The following is a 22,111-nucleotide window of genomic DNA, read 5'->3' on the forward strand; positions in this document are numbered from 1 at the left end:
CTCAGTAGACACAAACTAAATGTTTTGCCATAGTCGAGCACCTTGGGTATCTGTTTTAATGTCTTCTAACATGAGGGAATGTGGCACAGAAGAGACAAAATCTGAGTTCAGAGAGAAGCACACAGCCCAGAAGCTCTTGCGCTCCATGATCAGTTGAGGGACAAGTCTCATGGACACCTTCTGCAAATCTGGCCTTGTTCCTATCTGCGTGAAATATTTCCATTAAGAAGAATCAAATGACATGATCTTTGAACCTAAGGATAGGATAATGGCTATAACTATTAATAACATGAGTGAGGGAGGCTATTCAGTGAGGGAGAGTTTGGAACCTGTCTTCACACAGGAACTCACTGTAGCTAACATGTTTATTATTATTGCTTTTTAAAAATTCCTTGCTGAGTAAACCACCCCAACCGGAATCCATTGTTCAGCCATGGTGAACTCTGAAAGAACAAAAACAAATATTCAAGCCAGTAATGAAGCCATGCTCCCCTGAAATTTAATTACATGTTTATCTAACTTGAGGTATATATGAGGTAGAACAAAGCTACCAAAACTAAGAGTAGACAGGCCATTTAAAACCGCTTTAAAGAATAACAGCATCAGGGCATTAATTCTTGTGACCACACATCATTCTAGGAAGAAATGGGACACGATTTAGTGAAATAAGCCTTTTATGAAACTTTTGTGTCTGGTGTGAGAGACTAAATACCTCAGCCTGAGCTAAAACTGGCCTCTCCATGAGGCAAATCCAGAATCTTTGAAGAAGCAGATAGAGAACAATAGTTAGATTCATTCTACCCCTGGGTTGGCTACCCTGTCCTGCAAAAGGAAAGGATTGCTTGTTTCCTTAGCATTGGGATCTTGTTAATTCTGGTGCTGGCCACCTGTGGGTGTAGCCATGGCTAACGGGCAGCTCAGTGAGAGATGAGTCATTTCCACAGAGCACAGAAATTCTGTCCTTTCGATCGTGACTGGTGCTGTCCTTGGCTTCCAACTTGCTCCCTGTGTCCTCATTTATTGGCCGACTCCCAGCAACTTGTCCCCTCAGGCAGAGAGCTCAGTGCTCTCTCTCTCCCTGTGTACCTTTTATACCGTCCTCTGAACACGATGTGTCGGTGACTGCCACCATCACTGCCATTGGCTTTTGAATCACTAAACTTTCATTATCCAAGCATCGCTTTATTTATGAGTAAACTTGTACTTTGCAGCCACCCCCATCCTCCAAGGCTTCTCTGGATGAGCTGTTTCCTGACAGCTAAGGGGCAATCAACTCCACTCTCCTCCTACAGAGCCATGAATAATCTGAGCAGTCAATAGCTCCTACCCCTGTATCCTCTTATGACTCGAGGGTGATCACAATGAAGCTCCGTCAGACGCTGTTGGGTTTGGGAGAGCAGAACAATGTGCAGATGACAATCAGTATGCTTTGAAGTCATTATCTGGATGGGGTAACCATTGCCTTTGGTGTTATTTATGTGACAACGGAAGAAGTGGAAGAGGGGAGAACCCGTGGAGTCTGGTTGCTTAGTAATGAAAGGAGCCATGTGGCTCCCAGCTTCTTTACTTTATACCCAGGAAGGTGAGCCAGTGAGTGGACTTGATGGAAGGAGCCCTCCAGGAGCAGCAGTGGGCTGGCACGGGGTCTCCTCAGTTACACTCTGGTGGGGTTTTTGTTTGTTTGCTTGAACATCAAACATTTTTGATTGAGAACTCCTTGAGACCACCCCCTTTCCCCCCCCCCCATACATCAGAGAACTTCCAGAAAGATCACGTTAGCCCCTCAGTGATGAATTAAATATGGAGTCTCTCCTAAGACATGCCAGTCGTAGAAAAGACAGTAGACCCCAACAAATTAACAGCGGGTCTCTCGTTATCTGTGCTGACAAGTACAGTAGTCAGTGAACCTCAAGTCCGGCCATACAGAAATTGCTTCACTCTTAGCCTGAGTTTCTTCAGGGGGTAACTGAGGTGCTGCTCTTAATGACCGCGTCTGAAATGTCTCCCCGTTAGTAGGAATAAAAAGCTACAGCTTCTGAGCGTCATGACCATTGGATCACTGGGCCTCACCGATTCTCTGCATGTCCATAGCCTGATTGCCAGAGAGGGCTAAGGATGGAAACTGACCCTGTGTTAGTACAGCCAGCTCACAGCTTCAAAACAGGGGGAGGATGGCTAATATGGCAGAAAGCCTACCGCCCCCAACTATCCTCAAAACAACAAGTGGGAAAGAGGACTTTTGTGAGGAGCGCTGGGCCATATTTTCGGCTGACTTCAATCAAAACCAGTGTGTTACCAAGCACTTGTCCTAAGATGAACATCAAAGAATCTAATTCCTCACAGCCCTTCACTGAACACTTAGGCTCTGAAGTTACAGGGCCTCAATGGCACTCACTGCAAGGCGGTGTGAGTCCTTCTGCATACTGAAATCTGGAAGGCAGCAGAGCAGATCTGGCCACTGCTAGGACCAAGAGAGATTTTCTCGGGTATTTCTTGGGCTTAATGACTGCGATGTATCTCCTTCAAATGCCTTCTTTTCTTTTTAGTTTTGTAGAAATAGAGTCAAATCCTAAGTCATTTATTGCCTCAAAGGTGGAAAATATATCTCAATGCCGCATATCAAAGCTTAGTATTAAAGAAAAGTAATGTGACCATCCTACACAAAGATGTGGAGATACTGAGTACGGTAATGGAATACATCTCCAGTCTAATACTTGGCAGGGGGAGGCCAAGAGGTCGTGAGTTTAAGGCAAACCCAGGCTTCACAGTGAGATTGTTTCAATAACCAAGGGCTGTGGGGCTGACCATTACCAGTTGAGAGCGTGTCAGGCTCTCAGTTTGATCCCCAGTACCTCAAACAACACAACTAAGAATATATATATTAAAATATTTCTTGCTATATGGTTTGAAAATGCAGTAGGCGTTTTCGAAGGTAGGTAACAAAGGCCTTGATTCTCAGATTCATCATAGAGGCTTAAGGGACTTGATATGTCCTCAAGGAATTAAAGAAAGTAGTTTATACAAAGGCACTTAGCTGAATACTTTATAGTTTCCATATCTGGGATGCTGAATTTAAGCACACATCTAAGTCAGTATTAGAGATCTATTGCTTATTGCTAAATGAGTCAGCAGCCTGAGTGATAGACTGTATCCAGGCCTGTGGACCAGGGACAGGAATAAGGCTCTTCCAAATGTGGTAGGAACCATGACATCATTCAGTAGGAATAGAATTTGGAAAATTTTAAAAACAAAAGATGTCTTCTTGATTGACTTCGTGAGTATCTTATATTAAGACAGAGTAATGGGTTGTGGCCATTTCTTCATGAATATTTAGCAATTCTGTATCTGTGCACATACACATATATTTTATGTAAGTTCTTACCACTGTATGAGATCCATAGCACCCTGTAGATTCTGGAGAGTGTACTGATCCTACATTGTGAAGCTGAGCTCTGCTTTGACGGTGTTGTCTTCAGATAATATAGCATATGGTCTTAACTGGAGCAAAAAAAAGCATACAGCATTGATGCCAACACAGAGGAAACTCTTTGTTTAAAAAGATTGCTTCATTTTTTTTTTCTTTGTCTCAAGTTCACTGACTAAAACTGATGAAAAGGGGGGTGGGGTATCCTGCATAGCTGTGCTAGTCTGTGATGTGGGAGATCCATGAGGGGAGCGTTACAGTTCCTATGGCAACTGGTGCTGCTCTAGGCATGACCACACAAAGGATAATCTGAAAACCGAGGCGTGGAAAAGCAACAAGAGAAAGCAGGTGTCAAGGAGGAGAAAAGGAGCTGCTGTGTACTGAGAGAAACAGCACGAGAGGCACCTGGAGATTCTCAAAGCCCAGAGGAGAGATGCCAAGGAGTACACACACGTGGGTGGCTGCCAAGAAATGATTGCTGTCCTGCTTTCGAAAGTTGGGTTTCCTGTACAGTGTGCATTCCTATCTCTTTGCCTTTGGAACCGGTTTTAAATCCCGAAATCTGTCTTCAAAATTAAACTTGAAAAAAACAAAGCAAGGAAAATGAAGTTTTGTGAGGCTACCTATGCATGTGCTCTCCGAGTCTTTGAACAAGTTGCGTAGCCTAACTTTCAAACAGGGGCAATGACAGCAATTTCTGTTGGGTTAATGAATGGGAGAGCTGGACTAAACTTCTGCCCTGTGCAGCGGACTTTTCTGCTTGGAGGAAAATGGGAACTGGAATCGGGGATAAAATTATTCATTTTCACATTTGATGATGAAGAGGAAAAGGAAACAGCAGATTTGTTTTCCTAGCTTCCCCTGAGTAAGACGAAAACAACTTGTTTATTTTGTTTGAAGACAGGATTGAGGCAGAAGAAAAAAACCATATCATATGCACATAATTTATATCAAGAGATGATAACTTCCAATTACATCTGATTTTTTTCAATGAAAATTTCAAAAAATTTTCAAATTTTTCACCTTGACAGCTGACATTATTTAGTCACTGTCCAGTAAGGATAGGTCAGTTATGTAACATTTTATTTTTAATCACCTCTTCATGCCATGCATGGAATATGAAAGGTGATGTGTTTATAAAATCTGACGTTTCCTAGATCCGCTTCCCCACACCCATCTTTGTGCACTCGGACACAGTGAACTCGGCTCTCAGGGACTCACTTGCTCCAGCGCCTGCTGCTTTCATGGCTGCCAGAGGTGAGCTTTCCGAAGGAAATGCTGCTGAAGTCCTGCGCTGTTGACCTCCTAGGTGTGGGTGGGGCTTCTGTCATAGATCTCTTTCTCCTGGCCTCAGTCTCTCTTCTTCCACATGAGCTGAGCACCAAGCTACTGAACAAACATCCTATATGCCCAACTTTCATTCAGAATTTAGGAGAATGCAGTGGACGGTTTTATTACAAGGACATGCTTATGTGGATGAATATATTTTTCCCTATTTGAAATATCCAAGAAGTCAATTTTCCAACACAAGCATGACCTCAACCTACCTACACCGCTCTTTGAGAATCAGTGACGGGAGAAATGCTAGTCAGCATTGTTTGCTCACATTCTAAACACAGGGCTTTGGAGATGCTGCCTGTAATCACGAGGCTTATGGAGCTACCAAAAAAACCTCATGACACACAGGCATATAACTGAGAAGGCTGGAACTCAGAGCATCAAAAGGACTCAGGCGGGGTTGTGCTAGAGACTAGAGCACAAGTGGGCCCAATAGTCCTCTTTTGACTTTATATATATAAAGGACTTCAACTTTATGGGTCAAGAGTGACTGCCCCACACCCTTTTTCTCTATTCCTTCCTCCACTGTTCCTTTAAACTAACTTACGTCCTCATGTCCCTCAGCCACGCTGTTTCCTAGAACTGTGAAATCCTGTCAGAGATGCAGCGAAGAGTGTGGTGTGTGTAGGGTGGCGTAAAACGGACATGCGTAGGTCTAGTAATTCCATCCGTGTGTGACTGTGCTTCAAATGCGTCAACTCAGAAGGTGTTTTCTGAATTCCATGATGCTAAGCGGTTCTCCAGGACGAAGCTGGTGTGAGCTAGACCTTCTCTTAGTGTCCAGGAGGTTCTGGGGGACAGCATCATCACATGCAGGGCTACACTCTGGTACCTCCCTCCCTAGGAACAGAAGGAGTGAGTTCAGTATTTCTTAGACAAGAGACTCAATGAAATGCCATTGGGATATTGCAGTCTAGAAAAATGTTTCTATCATTTTTCGAGCCCATTTTAGCTTCTGCAGTGTGGGAGGACAATATAGTTCCTGCCAAATATGCCATGCAGTATATGGCCTGGATATTTTCTGTTTGCAACTCAGAATCTCTTAGCGGATATTGAAATAAGTTGAGTCTCCTTTTTTTGTTTCTGTTTCTACAAATCTCTTAATAATGTATAAATGCTCTTATGTAAGCATATTAGATGTTTGTTGGATAAACATTCTATTTCTCTTCTCCCTCACTAAGAAAGAGAGCAATGGAAGACTTTATAAGCCTCTTGGTGACGCTGCAAAGCAGAACTCATCACCTTCGTGTTCACATCTTTAAATATTAAATGTTGCCGGTTCAGTCTGCTAAGACCCATCCACATTCCAGGAGCTGTATGTACCTTAATTACATATTTCTCAGAACACCCTAGTTGTGGTTTGTGTATTTATTATTGTATCTATTTAGACAGGACAAGCAGAGGAAGTTATAGAGTGGTCTAACCAAGGTCACACTCTAGGTGAATGTTAAACAAGAGACTCCGGACCAGGCTGGTCTGAGGGAAATGGCCTACCTGGCAAGCCTGACAAGTCTTGTTTGACCTTCCAGATGGTGAAGGCAGACTCCTGAAATTGCTCTTTGACTTCCATACACATGCTGTAGCACACCTACACACACACACACACACGCTATAAATAAATAAATAAATATAAATATTAAAATAAACCGAGATTCAGTCTAGACAGAGTACTTGATCATGAGAATTGACAAAGACAAGGGGTCCTAAGGGACGTGACCCGGGGGTCTCAGCCCTAATGCTAATGAAACAGTTGCTCATTCTAGACCCATTTTGCTGACTCCAGGCCTTCGGCTTGTAAGCATTCGGCTCTTCTGTTCTGCAGACAGAAGGTCGTGCTGGGTCCAGGTTTGAACCTCGGGAGTTCGGCCCGTTTCTAGGATCATCATGTTGTTGATGCTTGTATTTTCCTTTAAAAACCACAAATGTGGTCATCGCTTACTAGTGTGCAATGATAGGTACTCCCATGCTAAAAGACCCAGTGAATTCACTTCAACAGCAGCACAGGGTGATATATCTATTACGATTCTCTAAAATTCAGCTACATGGCAGATAACTCGAATATGAAATGAAGGCAGGTGTTTGGTGTGTCCCATGTGATGATGTCACAGCGTTTGGACCACGCAAAGAATCACTGCTAGTATCACAATGATGAACATGTCTGTGACCTTTGGAAGTGTTCTGGTACCTTATGGCATTTTAAAATAATTTTAAATAAGTTGTAGACATCTTATCATTTATTTATTTATTATTATATTTATATAAATAGGAATATGGATGTTCCTATTTATTAACACCATATTCCTATTATTATTATTATTATTATTATTATTATATTCCTATAGTAACACAGCACACTGTGTACTTGAGCAGTTGTTAGGGAAGTATTATGATCTGTGCTATGATGCTGATGAGCTTCATCTTTCACCTGGTTTGTCAAGAAATCACTCATTTTTTTTTTCTTATACTTTGGTTTCTTTCAAAAATTGACTCTTCGTTGTTTCTGCATCACTGTGAACTTGTAACCAGGATTGGTGCATTCACCTTTCTCCTGTGGGCTGTTCCTGAATGACAGCTTTCTCCTGCACATCCTCCTTGGACCTCCCCTTCCCACATAAGCCTGAAGCGTGTGTTGTCAACATCCCGTATCCACAGGTGCCCCTCAGCTGTCTCCCCTGCCAGTCTTCCCCCACCAGGCTGCTTCTGTCAGTACTGCTGCCTCCTTTCTCCCAGGCCCCTCACTTCTCCTTCGTCATCCTCCTCTCCCTGTCCTACTGATAAACCTGCCTTGGGATGTGAGACAATAGAAATTGATTTAGCCTGGTGTTGTCATGGCTACCTTTGCAGAGATGGTATTAATTGAGCTGGATTTTGAAGGCTGTGAATGATTTAGGTGAGCCTCAGTGATATCAGAGGTTTGACTTTGCTTATTTCAATTTGAAAAGAGATTGCGATCTGGGAACTAAGACGTACTAAATTAAGTTTGTTTAATTGAGTGACCTTAACCACAAGTAGTTTAGCCACTGGCAGACTTTACTAATTTTTTTAAGTCTCTGTATTTGAAGGGAGTATTTCATAGACAAGGGGACTCCTGGCATCTAATTGTGTTGAAGGTGGGCTTTGTAAAGAGCACATTTGTATAGTATGTATCAGGGAGATTCCTTCTGGCCAGTACTTGCTCAATTTCTTTGAGTCTCAGCTACCTTTTCATTAGAAATAACTAACACATGTTGTAAGGATAACAAATATAAAGGATTAATTAAGAGCTTGTTAGGTACCCTGTGTCCGATAGCTATGATTAGTCTCACCTAAAGAAATATTGTTCTGCCCCCCCACCCCCAGAAGCCCCTGATTCTTTGTGTCTTTTCATATTCTGCTGAAGTCACACCTGCACAGGACGGGAAAAGGGAGTTTAACGCTGTGGATGAGAGTAAGCCGCTTTTAGATTCTTCCCACCCCTTTCCTCGGTGGCAGCACGTCCTTTGTCTGAATTGGGATTTGTGTAGGTGCCCTCCCCCATGCCTCTCACCACCAAACGTTTAGGCAAAAAGATAGTTTAACTGTTTAAGATACCTTTGTGCAGAACGTGATGCATTAGAAATCTGAAGACTTGACAGTAGATAAAAATATGAGATATAAAATAAATCCACCTGGCAAACCCTGGGAAAGTTCTTATTCAACTTATTGATCTATTAGAAGTTGTGCTGGACAGACAGAGAGCATGGGCTGCATATTCTGTCCACACAAAGGTACCTGCCAGAAACATGTCTTCGTTAGCACGGTGGCACTTGCACTCCAACAGAAATGCCGGTTTTGTCCACACAAACGTGGTAACTTCTGGTGGCGGCACCACAGGACAAGGCAATAAGGATAAAGGTGCCTTGATTTCAACCTTTGCCCATGATTCGTTGGGCTTTATATGTATTTTATTGTTGGCTTTGTGGGTGGTCCTTTCTTAGGTTATCATTCTAGTATATGCTGATTTTCAAACTGGTGGGTCCTCTGATAATAGGAAACAGCTGGGGAAAGCAACATTTAAAAATAGTAATTATTAGCATATATAAATTTTTCTCAAAAAATGGCAGGTTATGGGGGGAACTGATATTACCAGGGTGAGGGAGAAAGAGAGAGAGAGAGAGAGAGAGAGAGAGAGAGAGAGAGAGAATGGTATGTGTTGTTGGAAAAATGGCAGAGAGAATTGCAATGTTGGTTGCTTACAAGATGGAGGAAGATGATTATTAACTACCCTCTAGACATGGAAAAAGCAAGAGAATTTGTGTATTTGTATTTGTGCTCTTTAGAGGAATATAACTTATAGAATGAATATGTAATATATAGAGTAGGGGGTTTATTTGAATATTTACAGAATGTGGTCCAACTAGTCCAAAAAAGGCTGTCTACGAACTGAAGCTTTAAGAATCCAGTGCTTGAGCAAGTCCACGAGGTTAGATGTCTCAGCTTTTCTTCAGTACACAGCAGAAGCCTGAAGTAGGCTCTGATGCCAGTGAAGGAATGCACTTGCCAGCAAAATCCAGAGCAAGCAAGCAAAGAGCCAAAACTTTCTTCCATGTCCTTTATATATACTACCGCCAGAAGTTATGGTACAGATTATAGGTAGATCTTCCCACCTTAAAAGATCTGGATTAGAAAGTTGGTCTTCACACTTCAAATGTTTTAATTAAGAAAAAAAATTCCCTCAGCCAGTGGCGGTGGTGGCGCACACCTTTAATCCTGGCACTCAGGAGGCAGAAGCAGACAGATCTCTGTGAGTTTGAGGATAGTCTGGCTTACAGAGTAAGTTCTAGAACAGTCTAGGCTACAAGGAGAAACCCTGCTTTGACAAGACAAAAGAAAAGAAAAAAAAACCCTCACAGGTGTAAACTTGGGTTTTAGTTAATTTCAGATGTAGCCAGGTTGATAAACAAGAATAGCCATCATAGATGATAGATAGATAGATAGATAGATAGATAGATAGATAGATAGATAGATAGATAGTTTTAAAATTCAACTTTAACTTTATTACTGAGATACAGGAAATAATGAGTAACAGACCCTCGCCCTTGAAGCCTGTGGATAGGATGCTTACTCTGTAAATGGGGTTTAGCGTTTGGATCTGGATGTGGGGGGTTTCTCCTGGATTACCTTTGTGTGCCCAGTCTTGTCACATGAGTATTCAAAGTGAAGAACCTCTCCTGAATGTGATCACAGAGAAATTTCACTGCAGAATGCATAAAGTGTCGTTGACTTTAAAGACGCAAGGAGACAGACATGAATCAAGGCTTTCTGTCATTTGTACTTCCTAGACTTTATGCAGTCATGAAACCATGTATGTATATAGTAAATAGATTTGTGACTTAAGTTGTCCAGGGGGAATCAAAGCAACCAATGGTAAGAGGGGAGAGAGGGAGGGGGAGAGAACATACTCAACTACAGCATGAACCCGTGAGAAGGCTCAAGTTTAAGGAATTTTGAAAATCTTGTCAACATCTACACAGAGTAAGGGAAAAATCTTTGCCAAGTAAACACCATCCAGGGGGTTAATTTTTAGAATATATAAAGAACTGCACAAAGTACATACTACCCTCCCCCAACACCATCTAATCAACAAATCTGGAGGGCCTAGATACGCAGCATCTGGTGAACAGACAAAACAGGGAAAGGCAGAAATGGCTCCTCTCCTGGGCTCCAGGAAGAACACAGCTGTGTCAAGACACTTTCATCTCTGCCCAGTGAACCCGTATCAGTGTTATGACCCCTACATCTGTAAGAAGATAACTTCCTGTTGGTTTAACCATCATATCTGAGTTGATTTGTTATAGTAGCCATCAAAACGTAAGGGAACAGTGTTCAATTTCATGAGACATTGAGAATAAATGTTTTTTTTTTGGTTGTTCCGAATTCACACGTGTTCAGCTCTTGAGTAATTGGCAATAATGAATATGCAAATTACAATGCTCTGCTCAAGGGCATCCGCGTACAGAGACCTCAGTTCTCTGTGTCAGGGGCTGACCTGGAACTTGGACCTTCATTCAGTGGATAACTGTGTAGTGTGTGGGTTTTACTGGGAAGTTGTTAAATGCTGGAGTTGCTACAAAGACTAGGAGACATGTTTCTAACCATTATGCTGTCACCGGGTAGTAGTGATTCATTCTGCCAGATTCGCCCTTTCGATGACATACTTGGTATGGAAAAGGAGCTCTTCTTCCCTCATTCCACCCAACACCACTCCGGCATGACTCTCACAAATTTTCAAGAGCAAAAGCCTTTGGAGGCTAATGCATACATCCCTAATGTTTTAGTATTTCCACATATCACATGGAGTTGGGAAAGAGCTCATCTCTCTCTCTCTCTCTTTCTCCTACATTGCTTTTTAAGATACTGCTTATAGTAGTACTCTGCAGAATAGAAAACATTTTCTGGCCAAAATGGCAGTGAGCAAGGAAAAAAAAGAAACCCAAATAGAATTCCAAGTCTAGACACACACTTGGAATCCAATTCTGACTTCAGAAACAGTTTTAAGTAAGTTGTTCTGCGAAAATTAAATCATAAATGACAGATCTGCCAGGATCGATTCTTCCACTGCTATAGCATGCTTCCTGAATGTCAACATCACTCATTTGATTCAGAAGGGACCACAGCCAGCAAATTATATCTGTGGTTCTCAGTCTGGCTTCATTTGTCACAGGGCTTGAAAGCTTCAGGATTAAATATTGCAGGGTTAATGTGCATATTCTTTATCCAGGCTTTTTTTTTTAAACTACAGACCTTGTAAGCATTATACAAAAGACAAGAAGAAAAACAGACAGGTCTCAAATCTCAAAGAACATTTACTTTCTATGAAAATGACCCTTATATTTCACATATATAATATAATAATTATTTTTTAAAGTATACTCAAAAGAAGTGGCATCGTCAACATGTCTTCCAATGCGGTAGCCACCAGGCACCTCTGTGAAGACAGAGTACTTAGAATCTCGCTTGTTCAAACTGGATGTACAGGAAGAAAATGCTGAATAATGTAGATATACAATAGATGTAATATAACTGGATACTATATTAGTACAAAAGAAGGAGGAGCTTAGGTGGGCATGGTTATATCTAGTCCTCATGAGGAAGGGGCAGGTGAATCTCTGAGTTTCAGGCCAGCCAAGGCAATATAGTGAAACCCTGATACAACAACAAATAATAAAAAAAAAGTCTGAAAAATATCTCATGATAAATTTTATGTTGCATGTTATTAAAATGAAAATATTTTAAATGTATTTACCACATAAAATGTATTCTTAAGGTGATTTTCTTCGCCACATTTTATTGTTTAAGTAAGGCTTACAACTTTATAATTGATTTTATTCCTGGGGCGATGCAGCTTCCTAGAAAATTAAGCTGACCATTGTGTGGTAGGAGAATATATAAAGCTCTATGAGGTTGCTTAAAAACCAGATGCAAGTTTGCAAATTTAGGTCTTTGTGAAGTCACTCCATTCTGGTCCATCTTTTCCTGCATTTCTTCCAAGGAGAGAATAAAATGAGCAGCAGATAGCAAGAAAACGTGAAGAATATCACTGTATACCGTCAAAGGAAGTGAGTAGCTCTGACAGAGAGGGATGAGCAGCACATTCCTCCGGCGGTAACTAGGTCCTTTGTCCTTTTTATCAGGAATATCTAGAACCAACTCTTTGGAAACGAGACAGCATTTTTACCTTCAGATAAAGATGACATGGATCTTTTATGAGTAAGAAGAACATGAGAATGACAGAATTGAGCCTTATCTAAGTGAAGAAGGAAACCTGGGTGGGGTGTACCGCACTCCCCAACTCTGCCCTGTCTTTGCATTGACAATGACCAGAGTTGTCAGGTGTTGGAGAATTTACCATTGTGTTAGAATGCTTGTCATGATGCATGGAGGAGTGGTTGTTGTTTCTTGAAGGTGAGCTCAGACTCTAAGTATAAGGCTTTCTAGTTTCAGGACTCCAGAGATGGTTCAATGGTAAAGAGCACTTGCCCGTCTCCCAGAAGACCTAAGATCCCTTCTCAGAACCCATGTTGGATGGCTCAGAGCCAGTTCCAGAGATCTGGGTGTTCTGTTTGGGCCTGTGCATATACTGCCCCTTTACAGCACACACACACACACGCACACGCACACACACTCACATACACACATAATATCTTTTTAAATTTTTTCCTTCGATTTATTTACTGTTTATGTTCTGTTTGCTTGTATGTGTGTGTACTACATGCATACATGCATGCCTTGTTCCCACAGAGGTTGAAAGCGGGCTTCCAGATCCCTTAAAAGTGGAGATTTGAATGATTGTGAACCACCATGTGGGTTCTGAGAACTGATCCCAGGCCCTCCGCGGTAGCTCTGAGCAATCTCTCCAGCCCTAAAACAAATCTTTAAAAAGAGTGTATTAAGACTTACTAGTCTCATGCAGAACAGGCTGTGGACAGATGAACGATCACACGAAAGATGGATATGAGTAGGGAGTTGGCTCATAGTTTTCTCCCTCTTCACCCGATTTTAAGTCCTTTTCTCCCTTTTGTGTCATGCCTTATCTGAAGAGCACCATGATGTAGCGCGGAGCTGGTACAAGCTCATATTGCCATCCGATGGTCTGATACATGAAAGAAAAGCAGGACCTGGGTGTTAGCGAAAGGGAAGAGCTTTGCAATACCCTTTGCTTCTCCTGCCTTGCAAGTTCTTAATTAGCTCCAGCTTGAGAGGGACACAATTATGAGGCTCATATGGAAGCAATTTAAAAGTGGTGATGCTTAGTTCTCCCAGCAGGCCTTCCCTTGTTTAGAAGCAGAGTCGGGGGAGGTTGCTTATTCATCTAGGTTTGCAAAATGTTGACTACGTTGGTATTTTAGCATTTGGTAATTGTTAATATTCTATGCCCTAAACCATGGAGGAGAGATACTATTTGTCCAAGCTTGTACATCTAAGCATCATAAAACTTTCATTAAAAGAAAAAGGAGAAGCTCTAGATTTATTTTTTTTTAAAAAAATAGCAAAATGGAACTTTCTCTACTTCACAGACAAAACTCTATCTGCTAATCGCGGACACTGTCAAAGCTCACATCCTTACCTGAGAGCGTTACTGTGTTCATTAGCATCTTTGAGAGCTTCCTAGAATGACTTTGGAATACACTAAAAGAAACAGTTTGGGGTTCTAGAGAATTCTCTTCCAAGCACTGGAACTGTTCTCAGATGGTTGAGGAAATTCCAGCTGACCTGCATGACCTGGGATGAGTGAAGAAGAAGTGATGTTAAAGAAAAGGAGAATTCTTTCAGGTTTCCAACAGAGCCTCCGAACAGATGGCGGTGAAACCACCGGCTCTCTGCGGCTGTGTTTCCTCCAGGGGCTCTCAGAGGTTGTGTTTGCTGCGGTGACAGGAAGGGTTAAGCAGAGAACTGACAATGGCCTATCCTGTGCTGTTAGACTGGGCTTTCAGTCTTACGTAGGAAACAGGTAGAGCATTAGACAAACCCACTTTAGTGCTTAGGTTGCCTGTGGTCAATGGGCAATGAATCACACACTTTCTCCTAAACAGGATGCTTCAGCGCCCGTTCAAGTACCCATCACAAACCTGAAGGGCATGTCCTTGGGTATTTATTTAAAGTTATTTGCATCATAATTATATACTAAAATTTGGGGGTGTATACATAATGCATTGTGATGTCTTTCCAACTCTTTCTGGGGCAGTGAAAAACATGGTTATCAGTAGGATTCTCATAATCCAAAACTGCCCTTTGCTGAGAAATGAATATAGAGAAAAGGCTGTCCCCATCCCAGGAGCTGGTAGCTTTGTTGGGGCAGCTTGTCTCTATTCTGACCTTATTAAACATTGATCAGCCAACATCTTGTAGTGTTTGTTTGTGCACAGGTGCTTCAAGTAGATACCATTCATTTTTGCAACCTAATGGTTTTGTGTGTAATGAGTGTTTGGCAGATAGCAAGTTAAAACCGGCACAAAATTCTTAAAAATGTGTCTAGTTTCTTAAAGGGAATGACAAAAATGCTAGTCCAAGACCAGCATCTTCTTAGGTGTTCCAAATTTTGGGAGTCCTTGGAGTTTCCTAAAGATTGGAAATATTTTATTAGCTTCTGGACCCCACACTTGGGGATTCTGATATTCTGATACAAGTGGTCCAGGGGAAATGAGTGCTAGTATTTTTTTGTAACTCTCCAGGAAGCTAAGGAAACACAGTTTTTCTTTAAAATATTTGAGTTGGTAGCATTCTCAAAAGCTCTAAAGTTCAGTGTCTACAAAGCTGTCTAAATACTGCACTGATATCCTGGTCCTCATTGTAAACAGGTTGGCCATGCTTGTTAAATGTTGGCAGACTTTCCAAATTCAGGTTTTATTGTTTTTTTGTTTTTTTGGTTGTTTGAGACAGGGTTTTTCTATGTAACTCACTCTGTAGGCCAGGCTGAATACAAACTCCAAGGCAGAAATCAACCTTCCAGTGTTTCCTGAGTGCTGGGATTAAAGGGATGCACCGCTTCCACTACCAGGCTGCTCTCTCTAATATTAAAATAAGTTACTCTCTTAGAAACCAAGGCCATGACCTGCCTACTTTAGAAGTCACCTTAACATTCTACCCATTCTTTCCTCAGTAGGTGCCACAGTCATTGTTCCCCAGATGATGGCTTAAGAAACAACCGTCTTGAAACTGTAGAATTGTAAAGCTAAGAGAAAATGCGGAATCGGGGTTTGACCAAAGCAGAGAAGCCCGAATGTTGCATTCTTTTTCGTAGGGAGACAGAGTCTTGTTCATTCACCATAGACAGGGCTGACAGACTGAAGAAAGGATTCCGGCTAAGACCTGGGGGAGGGGCTACTTGTAGGATCATGGATGACTCAGCGACAGCTGAGGCTCTGAGCAGTCTCATCCCTAGCTCAGGCTAGGACTCATGAAAGCTTCTCCACAGAAGTGTCCCGGGCTCCAGTCAACCATCCCTCCCTCTGTTCTCTAGCACCCACCCATGACCACATGCAGCTGGACAGAAGGAGTGGCATTCTGGAGAAGGGTTTGGTGACTCTCTCCTCACTCCCTCTTTGAGGGACTCTAAGCATGATCCTTACCATGACCTTAGAGCTAGCAATCACTCTCTCTCTCTGTTCATTGGCTGGCATGACTGTTGATTGCTGTATGCCATAGGTCACCGAGGCAACTCTGCTTTTCGCGACCTAATGGCTGTGTTGCATCCACGAAAGCTTCTCCACTGGGAAGGGCTTCACTTAAAAAGAAGGGTGAGCAGGAGGCGCCTGAGCCAAGGGTGAAAGGGAAACCATTCCTTACACGGGCTGGTAGGGAGTCCCTTATGATAATGTGCGCTTCAGCTGATGCGAGATGGTTTCATAACTGATCAAAAGTTAGCCACATATCAAGGACTGGGCCGTGCACCCAAGGAACTCGATTTGTAGTAACGCAAATATAATGCGTTAAAGTTACCGCCTGCAAACCTTGGAAATTAGCTCAAAGAAAACTTGCTTATTGGTTTTGATGAAACTCTTAATTGGTCAGAAATGATATTTTTATAAAAGATCTTGGGATCTGAATGCTATGAAAACTTTGATAAAAATAAATGGCTTCCAGTGTTTCTGATAGGGACAGTTCTCATGTCATCTTTTAATAGATACCAAGTTATAAAATCTAGTGTTTGGGGGTGATGCAAATAATATATTGAGTTAGTTTAATCCAGATCAAACCCATTGCATATTCTATTACTCTGATCTTTTTGCAATGGAAGAAATCACTTTTTTCCTTTCAAATTCAGAGTGATTTATGATACCAGAGTTCTGCTCAGGAAATGTTTATTAAAATAATCAGTAGGGCAGACACTTCAGTGAATGTCAGTGGATATGTTAAAAACTCTTGCTCTCATAGGGAAGTTGCTACAGATGAAGCAAATGTTAAAATCACGAGTTCTGCCCTGACCAGTTACATACTCGGTATGCATATTCAGCATGTACACAAAAATCGTTAGAAGAACCTTGCTTTCATGTGGAGTAAAAACAATAAAAAAACCTAGGATCTTAGGCTCTGGCAACAATGGTGGCACCAGAGCGAGGCATTTAGGGAAAATGAGAGTTTCATTTTCAAAGAATTCAAATGATGTAAGCTGAGTTCTCCAGGTGTGTTGTACAGAGCATACGGCCTGAGTGACCTATGACTTCCACCTGGTGCTTGCTTGCTTCGTGGTCACTTGTCTGTTTGAAGACATGTTATGCCATGTATCCTAGACATGCATCTAGACATGTGCCATGTAACCTAGACCTGTGTCCTAGACATGAGCTATGACACATAGGCATGTGCCCTGTGACCTAGACACGTACCAGACTCTTCACATTCCTCCTATCTCCCCCTCCCCAAACACCGGAATTGCAGGAAAATATACCTGACTTCCAGCATTTTTGTTGTTGTTTAGAGAGACAGTCCAGGAGCATCTGGGGTCTGTTTTATACCATGACTGTGACCTTGAACTTCCCGAGGCAATAACTTGTCTTTGTACTACCTAGTCTTCTGGTTACCTTCCTAACTCAGAGAATGTTGAGTCCTTAGAAAAATTAGTTAAGATCTTGACCCAGTCAGCCCACTCATTCACTTAGCCTTAGGTATGAAGAGGAATGGGTCATCCAGGTGTTCTCAGCCCCTCTGCCCACCTCTTCAGCAGCTCCCAGAAGGTAGCCTTCCTGTCTTTCCTCTCTCCTGCTTTCGTTGCCTTGGGGTGTCTTTGCAGCAGCTAGGTATTTGGCCCTGAGATCCTAGTCCTCCAGCTGTGTTTGCACTACCTAAAACATTGCAAATTATATTTTTCAAATCCTTCAGAGACTTACTTTGTATCAAAACTAGAACAATTCCTTATCCAAAAAAGAAAGAAAGAAAAGCAATGAAGTGGGGTTTTGCTCACTTTTTGAAATGTTCATTTCTTAAATTTCAAAGTAGGAAATTTCTAAATATGTTTGAATAAATGAGCTATAAATGTCCAAATCAGAAACTTCCGTAGAAGATGCTTTTTCATACAGCGTTCTGGTTTGTTTTGTCAGCGATTTCTGAAACGGGGGGAAGTCTTTTCCTCTTTAGTTTTTAGAACACCATTTGGGAACATGAGAATTGACAATGGGCCTTCGCTTTTCTGCAAATGAGTCAATGTTTTTCTCCTGAGAGGGATGAGGAACCCGTGGACCAAAGCTGAGTTCTAATCAGGCGGAATTAGATTTCCAAGTGTACGTTCCCGCGCATTCCTGGTCTCACTTAAAATCACATCCCAGCTTTTGTCAGTGAGAGACCCAGCTAAAACTGAATTCTCCCCACATGGTGCTAAGGAGGCGAGGCTAATGAGCTACGTGCGGGCATGGTTAGTGTGTGAGACAAAGCCATGGGCGGAGAGACACCAAGAAACCAACCATGGGAAGAGGCCATTCCGAAGAGACACAAGTAAAACAGCATCACAGAAACTGAGAGGGAGCTGAAGCCAAGGGAGAGGTCACCCCACTGAGCTATGCAAAGGGAAGGTCATGGATGCGCACAAAATAGAGAGGGGGATTGTATGAAAGCGAGCCCTAGCAAACCCAGAGCCTAGTATTCAAACACCAAGGGCCTGTTCATCCTTTGCACTTCAGTTTCTGGGAGGGGGTTAAGGTGAGTGAGATCCAGATGGGAGCCTTAGACTATTTACTGACTGTGCTCACTGGCCCATTTGCTCTTGCACTATTCTGTCTTGCACTTTGAAATCTACTGTTTTCCTGCACATATGTGGGATTGTACAAACCATAGAGTCCTAGCGTATTGTTGATTTGTTGGACTCTACCCTCTGCTCGTCTATTCTTACTAGAATGCCTTACCATATATTTAATTAAGTGCTAATTCATGCCTATGAGTTGTGTTTACTAAAAACCTACTCTGGGACTGCAGGGATGGCTCAGCAGGTAAAGGTGATTGCTGCTGAGACTGAGGACCTCAGTTCTGTCCACAGACCCACATGGGGGAAAGGGACTCTTTCCAGCAAGCTGTCTTCTGACTGCCACACAGGAGCAGTGGTACATGTGTGCCCACACTAATACACACACACACACAGGAGCAGTGGTACATGTGTGCCCACACTAATACTAATACACACACACACACAGGAGCAGTGGTACATGTGTGCCCACACTAATGCATACATCATACACTTACCCACAGCCCCCCACGGGAGCAGTGGCACACGTGTGCCCACACTAATGCACACATGCCACAGGAGCAGTGGTACATGTGTGCCCACACTAATACATACATCATACACTTACCCCACAGGAACAGTGGTACATGTGTGCCCACACTAATACATATATCATATACTTACCCACACCTCCCACAGGAGCAGTGGCACACGTGTGCCCACACTAATGCACACATGCCACAGGAGCAGTGGTACATTTGTGCCCACACTAATGCACACATCATACACTTACCCACAGCCCTACCACACAAAACAAATAAATGTAATAAGAAAAGAAGTTGTTTGCCAAATGCACTGTATCTCTTCCATGTTTCTGGCCAAATCAGAGGCTAAATATTTTTTTCCAGAGATTTTTGTGGTGTCTGTCTTTCCTAGAAACCCTAATTTTGTTGTTTCTATTTTACAACTACGTGATGCAAATTTGAGAGTAGACATTTAGATTATTTTAATTTTTCTTTTTTTAAAAAAAATTTATTCTTTGAGAATTTCATGTAGTGTATTTATCTTATTCTTTCTCATCCCCCAACCCCTTCCAGGGCCTCGCTCCCGGTCCCTACCCACCCAACTCCATGGTTTTTTCTTGCTCATAGAAACAAAATTAAAAGACAAAAGTCACTAAAAGCCCGGGAGTCTGTTTCGTGTTGACTGATTATTTCTGAGTTAGCCTGCCCTGAACAATGGCTGAAATCCCCACGACTCCAGTGAGAAAGGCCATTTCCTCTCTCCCAGCCGTTTTGGTTATTTTAAATAATAAATGTGAAATCATCTGGTAATTTTATTATTAGTATCACTCTACTTTAAATTTCTGGAGAGAACTTTGACATTTTTTCCAGTTAAGGTTCAGCGTTAGCCAGGAAGTCCGTCTACCGATAATAACCTCTCTGGACATGAAGGAAATCTTAGAGTCTCATTAGTAGAAACGAAAGCAGGGATTTAAACCTAGTTCTTAGCTTACATCAATATTCTCCATACATGGAGCAATAGATCTATTTAGAACAGTTGTTCTCAACCTGTGGTTTAGGACCCCTTTGGGAGTCACATACCAGATACCCCGAACATCAGACCTTTACATTAGGACTCGTAACAGTAGCAAAATTACAGTTATGAAGCAGCAACAAAAATAATTTTGTGGTTGGGGTCACCACAGCATGAGGAACTGTATTAAAGGATTGCAACTTTAGGAACGTTGAGGACCACTGATTTAGAGGCTGTTACTGTGTATCACTGAATGCAAGTTGCCGTGTATGTTATGTAGCATCCTGATTTGAGAAGCATTAAAGTGTGACAAAAATGTATGTCTGCCATAGAATTGAGAAACTTATGGAAATGGTCATGTGGAAATGATGTATGTATTTAGGGAAGCATGTGACTGGAAAATGCCTTATCTTCTAAGAGTCATAACCACAGGGATAGGAAAGCCACAGCAGATTGTCTGGGCCCTCGTTAGAATTTTTGTGCACTGTTCTTCCTTTTTTTTTTATTAGTCTCTTTGAGCCTTGAAGCCCAGAACTTCTCTGTACTTCTTTGGTAGTCTCTGTAGTGTGCTTACAGAATTCTTTAGTGACCTAATCTAATGTCTTTTAAAGGAATAAGAAAAATGCTAGCCTACGTTAGCCACCAGGTTGGTCAAGAGCAGAGTGACAGTTGCATTTCATTCCCAGGTTCTCAGTCCTGTGTGCCGCTCATTGCTCAAGCACTGCATAAGCAAAGCAAAGGTTTTCTCTGAGAGGAGTGTAGGGAGGTGTAGGGAAGAAAGACTGTGGTTGGAATGGATTGGATGAGAGAAGAATAAATGAAGAAAGAAAACAAAAAAGGTTTTAAGAAATTAGTGACTGCTACCACATGCATCTACAGTTGTAAAAGGTTCATTTATCAACTCCAGTACCAATGCCCACTTAATTTTTTTTTTTGTAATTTAGTACAAAATGGCTTCTGTGGCCTATGTGTGTCTTTACCTCCTTGGATCTTCATGTAAACAATGCACCATTCCCTTCCTGATATGTTAAATGGTTCATCTTATGTTCTCTTAGGTGCTCTTGTTTTTCCTTCTAGCAACAAAAAATAGTATCAAAAGTAGAAGTAATTTGCTCTATTTGTATGCCTAGACCATAAAATGTATTTTTATTTGCTTTTATTTGCATTGATCAGTTTCTATGCCGAATGTTTTCAGATACCTTGCTGTTCTTGGTAGTGAGATGAATCGCTCCCCTTCTCCCAGCCTCCATTACCTAACTAACTATACATCAGCCAAACATTTTGGAATCGTGTAAATATAGTAGGATTCTGAAAGGGATGTGAATTGAATGCATTTAATTATCTTTCCTTTAGGCCTAACGCTCTGTCCTAATGTGCTTTTAATCTACTGTGTTTCACTGTGTAATTGTCTAAATTTACTCTGGTGCCATTGGTTATTTAAAAAGAAAAGGCTCCCCCTGGGGTGTTGTAAACATGTTGAGTAGTGGTTATTGTACAGATTTCCTTAAAGATAAAAACAATATTTCAGCATTAGTAGTAAACGACTGGACGTCTTTCTATTGAGCAAACAAAGTTGGTCGTGCCTTTGCTTTTAACGAGTACACTTTGACATTAGCGTTCTTGACATAGATACAGTGCATCAGCCTTCAGAAAAGTGTAAATTAAAATGGGAAGTTCCAGGTGGGTTTGTGTATTCCTCCAAAGCCGCAGAATATAACTATTCATGGAAATGCCCTTTGACTTTCTTCATTCTAAAAAGTCACTGTTTTATGCCAACTTTTGGTTTTCAATGCTTTTTATATTGCATTTCTTGTTCACTCTCTCCAGATAACCTGGGTAATATATGAAGCCCTTATTAGGAGTGTGTATGGGGGGGTGTTTCCTCTCTAGATTTTAATTCATTTTTTCCTGTGTTTGCTTTATTCTCAAATTTGCATTACATGGTTGTAAAATAGAAACAACAAAATCAGGATTTTTAGAAAAAAGATTGCAAAAAAAAAATATCTCGGGAAAAATATTTAGCCTCCGATTTGGCCAGAAATACTGAATAGATGCAGTGGATTCAGAGAACAACTTCTTATTACATTTATTTATTTTGTGTGTGGTGGAGGGGGTATGGATAAATGTATGCTGTATGTGTTAGTGTG

At 41.6% G+C, this 22,111-nt stretch overlaps 1 protein-coding gene across 2 annotated transcripts in view; it reads left to right on the plus strand.

Moving 5' to 3' along the window:
• The window catches only part of Pde4b (phosphodiesterase 4B), a 527,196-nt gene that overhangs the window by 196,496 nt on the left and 308,589 nt on the right, over positions 1-22,111 (plus strand). The gene's annotated exons all lie outside the window — the stretch shown is intronic.

Source organism: Microtus ochrogaster, chromosome 10 (genome assembly GCF_000317375.1).
Source record: "Microtus ochrogaster isolate Prairie Vole_2 chromosome 10, MicOch1.0, whole genome shotgun sequence".
Lineage (NCBI taxonomy): Eukaryota > Metazoa > Chordata > Mammalia > Rodentia > Cricetidae > Microtus > Microtus ochrogaster.